Below are 10,651 nucleotides of genomic sequence, written 5' to 3' on the forward strand. Positions count from 1 at the left end.
CCTGCTCTTGGCCACCGTTTACTATCAACACCAGTGCAGAATGGAATGTTTTCTGCAGAAAGTTTATTGCAATGGAAAAAAATATAAAAAACCTTCCAAAACAATTTTCTACGGACAGTTACACCATTTCTAAAAATGAACTGTTTCATAAAATTAATTAATAACATAACGAATGGACACAACAGCGCTGCATTGCAGCAGAAACACTCATAAGTAGCAGGGGAGAGATTCAACAGCTGTGTGCTGTTTTCAGCGTGGCGCAGAGGTTAAAGAGGACCCGGGAGACCAGGGTTCAAATCCCCACTCCGCAAGGAAGCTCACTGGGTGATCATGGAGACTAATCACCATCTCTCAGCCTAAACCACCTCACAGGGTTGTCGTGAGGATAAAATGGGGAGGGGGAGAACCATGAATGCCACCTTGAGCTCCTTGCAGGAAAAGCGAGATATACGGTAAATGGAATAAAATTAAAACAAACAATCCAAAGGGAGGGGGGAATGAGAATATATTAGCAGCTCTCCTAGTTGTTTGGGGAGGGCTATAGGGTTTTTTTGGAGTGGGGAGCAAAGGAAGGAGCATAGCTCAGTGTTTACAGCATGTGCTTTACATTCAGAAGGTCCCAGGTTCGTCCTTTTGTCTCCAGGAAGAGATTGCTGTCTGAAATCCTTGAGAGCCGCTGCCAGTTGGTTTAGTAGCAGACACTGCTGAGCTAGATGAACTAAGGGCAGATCCACTACCATACACTTACAGGACATCCAAGGCACATTTAAAGCATGTGATTTCCCCCAAAGGATCCTGGGAACTCTGCTTTGTTAAGGGTACTGTGAATTGTAGCTCTGTGAGCTGGAAACGACACTTCCCAGGATTCTTTGGGGGAAGTCATGTGTTTTAAATGTGGGTTCGGTGTGCTTTAAATGTATGGTGGGTGCACTGGCCATACTTATCTGATTCCGTATAAGGCGGCTTCTTCAAGTTCCTCATCTGGATAACTGGTTGTCTCCAAGGCCTCCCCTCCTGGGTGTTGTAAGTAAGGAAACTCCCAGGCTTGATGTAAGCAGCTCCCAGGCCCTCCTCAAGAGTGACTGTACCAATACCTCTGCACCCAACATAAGGAAGGACATAGTGAAAGTACAAGCTGTTCAACACTGGAACAGACCGTCTTGGGAGACGGTGGACTCTCCTTCACTAAGAGGTTTCCAAGCAGATGCTGGCTGGCCGACTATCAGAGGGACACGGCATCAGCAGATTTCTTGAGCAGCAGGGGGTGGGCAAGGTGACCTGTGAGGTCCCTTTATGACTCTGAAGACGTAGAAAAATCTGGCTAAGATTGCCTGCGCTTGGCACTTCTGAGGAACCAGCTGCTGATTATATTAGATACTTAAATCTGGAAAAGTTTTATCATATCTGGCTCCAACTTATGTACTTTTGCTTTAAAAATTGAGGCTGATACTGCCCATCTTTGGGGGGGAAAATAATGTGAATTATTAAAAGTGTTGGAGTGAACAACCTTTCTTCTGCCAAGGACCACATTCCTTCAGGAGCCAGTACCAAAAGTTTGTTCATTCCCTCTTTTGGATACCCTCTTCTCACCCTCCAGGAGGCAGCTTGCAAACGGACAAATCTCTCTTGCCAGAGGCTTTTGGAACGAGACCAAGTACTAGGCTGGCCAGTGGGGGTAAAAGTGAGGCCAGGGCCACTGCACCTTTAACCATTGACTGGAAATAGCTCAGTCAGTAGCGCATGAGACTCTTAATCTCAAGGTTTGATGCCCACACTGGGCAACAGATTTCTACACTGCAGAGGGTTGGACTAGATGACCCTCATGGTCCCTTCCAACTCTACTGTTCTGTGGTTCTAAGGGTGCAGACTAGGGAATTTCTACAGGTGGAATTGGCACGGCAAGCAACAGGAACACAGGAAGTTTCCTTATCCTGAGCCAGACCATTCGTTAGCTCAGCATGGCTTCCTACACTGACTGGCAGCAGTTCTGCAGAACGTTAGGAGGTTGTCTTTCCCCAGCTCCACCTGGAGATGCCAGGGACTGAACCTTCAAAGCAGCTGCTTTGCCTACTGAGCTATGATTATTCCCCCAAATGATTTGGCTGTGTTGTTCTGAGTCAGAAAAAGTGATCCATCTTGCTCAGTGTTGTCTACACGTCCTGATAGTGGCTCTCCAGGGTTTCATACAAGTCGATCCCTGCCCTACCCAGAGATGCCAAGATGCATGTAGAGGGACCTTCTACATGCCACACAGATGCTCTGTTACTGAGCTATGGCCCTTCCCACACAGCTCTCAGGGGGTGCCAAAAGCAGCCAGGGAAAAGTTTTCAGTCCCTTCTTTTTTCCTCTCTCTCTTAACATTTTTAAGGGAAGAGTCCCGTCTACACTATTTGCAGATATTCAAATAGAAATACTTTCAATAAAACCAGGAACGGCTTGAAAAGTATACACTTTGTCGATTTCCAACACCACCATGCCTTGCCCTCAATCAAATATTTCGTTTCAACTCTTTGACTATTGGAATAACTTTTTCTTTTAAAGATACAGGGCAATGGGACATTTTCCAGAGTTTTCTGGGAAATTTGCCAAGGCAAAGTTTTCCAGAAAACCCACATCGCTATCTGGGAAATGTGTATGTTCTTGAAAAGGGGTGTGTGTGCGAGGGGGAACCAGCAACCCAGATGCAAATCTGCATTTCCCTAAAACTCTGAGCCAAGCTATACATCCTGGTAATAGTGTGTTTACAACTGCATGCTTAGATGTATGGCCAGTGCTTTCTTTCGGTTTGTTTGGTTTTTTAAGCAGCAACTAGGAAGTGCAATGAAGAGGGAGTGGCTTAACCCATTCCCCACATACCACTTTCCCACTGTTATTCCCCCATTCCGCGCCCCCCCCCGGCAAAGTGCTAGTTTCAGCAGACAGCACCAATGTGTGCAACTAGCAGCTTCAACAGATAACATTTTCTGGTGATCAAGAGCTAATCCCCTACCTTGTAGATCTCATCTGGATTTCACCACCACTTGTTTGTTTCCTGAGGTTAGAGCATGGTGCTGATAGCGCCAAGGTTGCAGGTTCGATCCCCGTATGGGATGGCTGCCTGTTTCTGCATTGCAGGGGGTTGGACTAGATGATCCTTAGGGTCCCTTCCAACTCTACGATTCTAAGAAAGCACTTGCCACACTTCTAAGGGCACAACTGTAAACACATCCTTAATGAAACGTATAGTTTAGCCCTCACATGCATTTTGTAATAGTCCAGACATGGGGCTGTATCCAATGCAAGCCTTACTCAGAGTAGACCCATTGAAAATAATGGGCAATACCAACCTAGGTCCATTAATTTCACTGAGTTTACTCTGACAATAGCATAGTTGGATACAATCCTTGAGATCTAGTCACCCACGTATGAGACTGAGAGTTCCCCCACTTTAAAAATTACCATATTGGCCTGAATATAAGCCTCACTTTTCCCCCAAATTCCGACAGTGAAAAGTGAGAGTGCGGCTTAAATTCGCGAACTTACAAAAATTGGCTTTTACAATATTGCTGCTAAAACAGACACACGGTGAAATGGAATGGGTGTGAGTGTCTGCGGAATTTTAAGGGAGTGGCTTATATTTGGATATTGTCTTTTTTTCTTTTTTCCCCCTTGAGTTTTAAAGGTGCAGCTTATATTCAGGCCAATACGGCATTTATTATGTTTCTATCTCACCTTTCCTTCAAAGAGCCCAAGGTAATGCATATGGTTCTCTACTCCCCCATTTTATCCTCACATCAACCCTGGGAGATAGGCTAGGCTGAGAGATGGGGACTGGCCCAAGGCCACCTGGGGAGGCGTATGGTTGACCAGGGTCCCACTCAGCTGCCTTAAGCAAGCCTCAGCTTCTCCCCAGTCCCATTTGTTTTATCAGGATTAACTCTGCACGCCTGCTTTAGCTTCCTGCAGAAGCGAATGCACATAACTCTGAACGCACAAAGTGCCACATAACTGCCAAGCATTGTTCTTGGCCACCCACATGCTCACCGTTGAAAAACAAAACACCTTGTGCCTTGAACTCAAGGCCCTCAAGACGACAGCACTTTATATCTCACATTCCACTGCCACGGGTCCTGCAGCCCCCAAGAGAGACCCACTTCACAGAACTCTAGCTAGTTCTGCCTAAAAAGCTACTTCATAGCAGTCAACATCATGCTACTGCCGAGATCCCAGATGTCTTTGACCACCCCTTGATTGTCACTTAGGTAAAGGTAAAGGTACCCCTGCCCGTACGGGCCAGTCGTGTCCGACTCTAGGGTTGTGCGCCCATCTCACTTAAGAGGCCAGGGCCAGCGCTGTCCGGAGACACTTCCGGGTCACGTGGCCAGCGTGACAAGCTGCATCTGGCGAGCCAGCACCAGTGCAGCACACGGAATCGCCGTTTACCTTCCCGCTATAAAGCGGTACCTATTTATCTACTTGCACTTAGGGGTGCTTTCGAACTGCTAGGTGGGCAGGAGCTGGGACCGAAAGACGGGAGCTCACCCTGCCGCGGGGATTCGAACCGCCAACCATACGATCGGCAAGTCCTAGGCACTGAGGTTTTACCCACAGCGCCACCCGCGTCCCCTTGATTGTCACTTAGCAGCAGCCAATCCACGAGGAATCCTGAACTGTTTCCATTTCAGCTGGTAATGGCAAGAGCTGCACCTTTAAGACCTGATGCTTGAGCTTGCCCTTTTCCTCTGCCCTTCCTACCCCTTTTTCCTTATGTGCCATGTCTTTTAGATAACAAGCCAGAGGGCAAAGACCGTCTTATTACTGTCCCTTGTAATAAGAGCCTTCTTGGCTAAAGAGCAGGGTAAAAAGGCTATAAATAAAATGCAAGTTGTCTTCATTGTGTGGTATTGCATCATCCCTGGGATAAACCAAACACCAGTGATTTGCAGCATTATTTAATGTGGATATTCTCAACTACAACAAATTGGATTTCCTTTATTCTTCTCTCTGCCGTCCCGCCTTTACTTCTTTTGAACCTTTCTTCAGTTCCTGCATATGCTTACAGAATGGGAAAGTCCATATGTGTGTCTACTACAACCACAAACTGCTTAACATGTGACTTTAAAGACGCAGTACTGTACACATTTAGGAAACTACCATGACATTTGAGGTGGAGATGAGGTGGTGAGAGATGTGGGAAATTGAGGCGCATTGCTATATGTCCTGTTATCACCAAATGTGCAATTAGGGAGAGGGAATTCTTCTACTGTGAAAATCTTAAACTTTTCTACAAATAAACAAAGGTGTTCTGGGGAGGGGGTGGGAATCCAGTGCAACTAATAGTATAACAGAGAGGTTTAAGATTTTCCATTGGAACGAAGCTAACACAACCAGACTGTTAATCTACCAGCATCCAGCATTAACACTTCTTGACAGGAAGGACAACTTTTCATTCCTTCTCCGAAGCTTCCTGGCTTGCAATCACAACACAGCTAAGGGAGCATTTCCCCCTCTCCTCCCCACCACCTCCTAAGGCTGAGCAGCGCAGATCTTTACAGAAGCAGATACATACCCTGTTCTTTCTGGCAGGGTATTCCAAGGGTGACTCTTCTCTCACAGTGAGTGTATAGACCATGAGCCCAACAGCAGTGGTCACAAGTCTTCAAAGCATGGCTGGGCATCCATGAAGTCCAGAACCTACGATTTCAAAATAGTTACTTTTATTTTTTGAAAAGGAGAGATAGTATAGGTTTCCAGTTACAGGTAAAAATCTGGGAAAGATGTCCTGTCCAATGGTTAAGTTCCTAATCTTATCCACCCAACATTGATGGTACGCACCCACCCACCTACCTTCCTTGTTGATTATTACCCTTCCATCCAGACTGTTAAAACTCTTGCCAGTTTTTAATGCATATCAGCAGTGAAGCATCCAAAATGGAATGCCTAGTTGCCATTTTGGGGCTTGATGGTTTGTAGGTCATATTTTTCAATATGACCTTTTGGCTCCTGAAATTCATTCTGATGGTGCAGATAAAATAGATCAGGTACAATTCTACAAGATGTGTTGCTGGTGTGTGAAAACTGTCAAGATCCAAGGATCCCCAGGCATGCAGCTCCAGATGGCGGAGATGTCAGGTGCCCGGGCATCTTCACTTGGTCGCAAGTGGCCAATAGCCAGGTGCAAAATGTGTCTGGCAACTTTTGAAAGCTGCCTATGTGACAACTATATTACAATCAAAATTCTTACTACTATTGAAGGCTCAAAATATCAACATTTGTAAAGATAAAATAAAGGCAGCCTGTACATCTGATACTACAGAGAACGTCTAAATCCAAACATCACTTTTTAGCACTGTTACATCACACATAACAGTGCTAAAAAGTGATGTTTGTTGGGCCATGCTTTGGTCTTCCTGCTAAAGCTTAAAGTGGGGCAGGGAGAAGCGTTAGCTTGGAGCATTGGAAATCTCATGGTCTCCAGAGCTTATTCAGATTCACTGGCCGGGTGGCATGAGGGGCTAGGGTTTTGCATATTTGATTTTAACCATTCAAAACCAGAATTATCACAGGAGTGAAATGTATCTGTCTCTTGCTAGTTGGCACCCAGCACATTTGTGGAAATGACCTACAAATTATGGTAATTACATGCAGCTAATATATGCAACTTGCTCTAGCCCTTGGGCTTGAGATACATTTCCAAAGCTACCACCCTTTCTTGAATGTTTGAAACAAATTGCTAAGCCCTCCATCACCGAAGTTGCTCAGCTGGGGATGGGAAGAAGGACAGGAATGAGATGCCTACAGGAAGAGCAAAGGTAGCCATGCTGATCCACTAAAAAAAAATCCAAATTCCAATATTAATGAAACTGGATAGAATACACCTCTATTAGAAAGGCCAACTGAGAGTCTGTGCTGTGCAAAAAGTGATCTGTGAGTCTTAAGGAAGATGAAGTTCTTCTTTAGGAGTTCAGTGCCATGAAGCTACCTAGTTGGCTGTCGGCTAGACAACAAATATCTAATACCTAACAGGGTCGCTGTGAGGAAAAAACAGGGAAGGGGAGAACCATGTGCATCACCTTCTGCTGTTTGAGTAAAGGTGGGATATAAATGCAATAACACTAATAAAAATAGCATTTGGTAAGGCCACAGTCTCCCCACCTCTGCTTTGAGTAGCACAGCAAGGCAACTGAAAAAAGCAGAGCTTCCAGGAGCTTTAGGGGAAATTTGTGGTTCGAAAGTCTATTCAAAGAATTTAAGGGATAGGCATCCCACTGGAGTCCAAAGCCATTCTGGAAGAGACAGAGCATCAATTGTTTTGGCCAGATTGCCTGAAGAGTGCAAACATTCTTCTCAATAGTAGCCGTAAAAGGAAACAACTTCCAGTTAATGTTTGCTTAACCACTGCTTGCAACAATTGTTAGTCATTTGTCATTAACAAACACGTTTCTATTACACTGCCACAAATTGGTTAACTTAACACTACGGCCTTGGCATCCTGTTACCACTGCGTGCATATTTAAATGTGTGTGTGGAGGGGTAAACCTGTGGCCCTCCAGCTGCTGTTGGACTACAACTCCCATCATCCTTGACCGTTGGTCATGCTGGCAGGAGCTGATGGGTGGGACTGCCCAACCATGGCTGGAAGAACATCTCTGATTTAAATGGATAATCCAAAATATCCACTAGCCATCCCTGATTTAAATGGATTGTCCAAAATATTTTTTAAGAGCAGCACTTCATTATACTGGCAGTTCTCTTTCATTAAAAAATACACCCTCAGAAATGCACACCTTAAGAGGATTTGCTTTTTAAGAAAGAAAGAAAGAAAGAAAGAAAGAAAGAAAGAAAGACAGACAGACAAAAATCTAGGGGCTGCATTTAAATCTAAATTATAAGAGATATGTATTTTATGAACCTACTTGGCCACAACTTTTTAGCTCAAAGGCCAGTATTTCAGAAACAAAGAAATACAAATTGTGCAAACCGAAGTATTTTAGGTTATTAGTATTAACTTTTTAAAAAAATGAATATTGTCACTTTATTTAAAAACACACCTCTGAACTCACTGCTCGCGTAAACACTAAACCCCCTTGGGGGCAGGGTGTTATGCTTTTTAAAAAAATCTACCTCCACACCCTTCAGATAGGAAGAGAATATGAATAATGACTGGAAAAGCAAACCACACTGGAATGTGGCGTTTTGTTTGCATGTTTCCTACACAGCCAGTTAAAAAAAAGGGGACACATTTTCTACAGTTAGGGAAATCCCACTTCTCGTTTCACTAGCTACAAAGCACTTTCGTTGTTATCCCTTAATTCTTCAGAGAAAAAGACACCCAACTATCTCTTTGACAACCACTGCAAGCTCCTCCCCGAGACCTGGATCCTGTACCTGAGCCACACAAAAAAGAGTAAGTACCACAAAAAGATTGGGGAGCCCCCAAGCAGGACCCAAACACAAGAGCGCTCTCCCTCCTGTGGTTTCAAAAGCATTACTGCAAGGAAGCAGAGCAAAGCCATCATGGCTAGTAGCCATCAAACACAGGCGATAAAACATCTAAAAGCATATCCGGTACAGATGCAGACTAGGAAAGGTCTCTTACTTAATAAGAGACTTGTTGAAAGGGAAAAGGCAATAGAGACAGAGCTGTCACCCCAAAAACTCACTTTGTATGAAGGTGGCAATGAGAAGTCTATAGTACTAAGAAGGCACCAGCGAAGTCAAGAACACTGAGTGGTAGCTGTTCCACCCCATAAATTAAGTAATCCTCGGCATCTTAGAACAGAAGAAAATATCTGCTAGTTCAGACCAAAGGCCCATCTAGTCCGGCATTTCATTCCTGGTGGTGGTCACCTGGAATTTTTTGGGAAGCCCACAACCAAGGCATTGAGCCCTTTCCCAGGAAGCCTTTGGTCATCCCTGAGGATGTGTGCAAGTCTTCTGAACACAATGGATCTCCTACTCATTTTTTCCTCACTTCCTCTGCTGTTTGTCTCATGTCTATTTCAGGATGTAAGCTCCTCAGGGCACGGACCTGTCATACCTGTTTTTTTGTAAAGCACCATGTATGTAGATGACACTAAAGAAATAAATAAGGGAACAGCCTCTTCATCACTGAGGTATCAACAAGAGGTCATCTTTATCTGACCCTCAATTGTGGAAGCACCTCCAAAATGATGCATTATGACCACAGTCCAATAAATTGACTTCCTGAAAGAAGAGACAGGAGATTGGTGATCTTGCACTAGTGGTGGTGGAGAAGGTGTCAGTGTGCCAGACTTTGGGGGCGTGGAGGGGAAGGGACTGACACTTTCCCATTTTCCTCCTCTCACTTGGGGACATTCATTTGGAACAAGAAAAACCACATCCACGTTCCATGCTCACGACTAACACAGATTACAATATTTCACAGTATAGGGGAGGTAGCGAAAGCGTGTTTGGGATGGATTTAAGCGTAGGCGGAAGAATGACCGAAAAACATCAGTGTCAACTGCCTCTGCATATTAAATGATCTTTAATTTCTGAAAGGGGGAAGTGCCTCCTTCAAAAAGAAAAACCCAAAACCAATGACCACACATTCCAAACATTTATGAGAAAGTGGTGTGCGCATATGTGTTTAACCACAGTTTAACCATCCCACTCTGAGCACACCAGGATGGTTAAAATAGCAGCTTCCATCCTGCCACCACTTCAAGACACATATTAAAAAGGTGCAGTCCCACACACTTACTTGGGAGTAAGCCCCTTTGAATTTGGGCAACCTGCCCTGAGAAAACTTGCCCAGGATTGGACCATGGGTGGATTCTTACCTTGTAGCCTAAAAAGGGGAAGGGGGAATTCCCACCAAAAAACAAAACAAATTTTGTGAATAAGGGTGGGTTTAATACCACTCCAATCTAAACTCACCCTGGGACACAAAGTGGCAGTGACGCCCCCCCCATCCTCCTAGTCACACATCCTGGGGTGGGAAGCAAGCCTCTGAATTTACCAAGTAAAAACGCACCCAGATCAAGCGGATCCTAACACCTAGCTAAAAGGAGGGGAAGCTTCCAGAGACACAAAATCTGACTAGAGACTGCAACCAACTCACCTTCTGAGATAGGGGAGGAGGAGAGGCTTATATTTGGGGTGGGGGTGTTGGAGAGGTGGGAAGTCAGGGAAGATTTACATGCCCCAAAGTTGGGAGGGGGGAACTGGAAGACTCTCTCACGCCCTTCCTCCACTGCCCCTGCTTCCCTCATGGGGACTTTCAGGGCCCCCTCACGACCCACCCCAACCCCTCCAAGGGAACACGTATTCCCCCCCCCAGCAGGGCTCCAAATCTTCCTCCCCCCTCTCTCCCCACCCCGAAGCCCCTTCTAACTCGGGGCAAGAGTTAGGGGGGGAAGAGAGACAGAGAGAGGGGGGCGATGGGGGGGAGAGCTGAGGACCTTGGCAGTTGCTCAAGGGGGGAGGGGGCTGGGAGCCCGTGTGTGAGGGAAAGGAGTGGGGGTGGGGGGTGGGGGAAACCGACGGGAGGCTCTCCAGCCCCATCCCGAAACGGACGGAAAGAGAGACAGCCCAATTCACTCACCCCTCCGCACCAGCTCCTTTCAGCGGCCAGGGCTCCCACTCGGGCTCAGCCTCCCCTGCATCACTTCCGGGGGGCGGTGTCCGTTTGGGGAGTCAGCTGGCG

General features: G+C 45.8%; 1 protein-coding gene across 5 annotated transcripts in view; it reads right to left on the minus strand.

Annotated features, from left to right (window-relative positions):
• DCUN1D3 (defective in cullin neddylation 1 domain containing 3) overlaps positions 1 to 10,651 on the minus strand; it is a 37,877-nt gene that overhangs the window by 26,667 nt on the left and 559 nt on the right. The window contains exons 1-3 of one of the 5 annotated variants that reach the window (XM_053366140.1): positions 10,550 to 10,616; positions 9,020 to 9,186; positions 5,549 to 5,673 (exon numbers count right to left, since the gene is read on the minus strand). The gene's annotated coding sequence lies outside the window, so the exon portion shown is untranslated. Of the gene's footprint in view, positions 1 to 5,548; positions 5,674 to 9,019; positions 9,187 to 9,706; positions 9,781 to 10,066; positions 10,174 to 10,549; positions 10,650 to 10,651 lie in introns of those variants that run through there. The other 4 variants (XM_053366139.1, XM_053366141.1, XM_053366142.1 and 1 more) reach the window with 4 other exon arrangements.

The sequence above is a fragment of the Podarcis raffonei genome, chromosome 14, assembly GCF_027172205.1.
Source record: "Podarcis raffonei isolate rPodRaf1 chromosome 14, rPodRaf1.pri, whole genome shotgun sequence".
NCBI classification, from domain to species: Eukaryota; Metazoa; Chordata; class Lepidosauria; order Squamata; family Lacertidae; genus Podarcis; species Podarcis raffonei.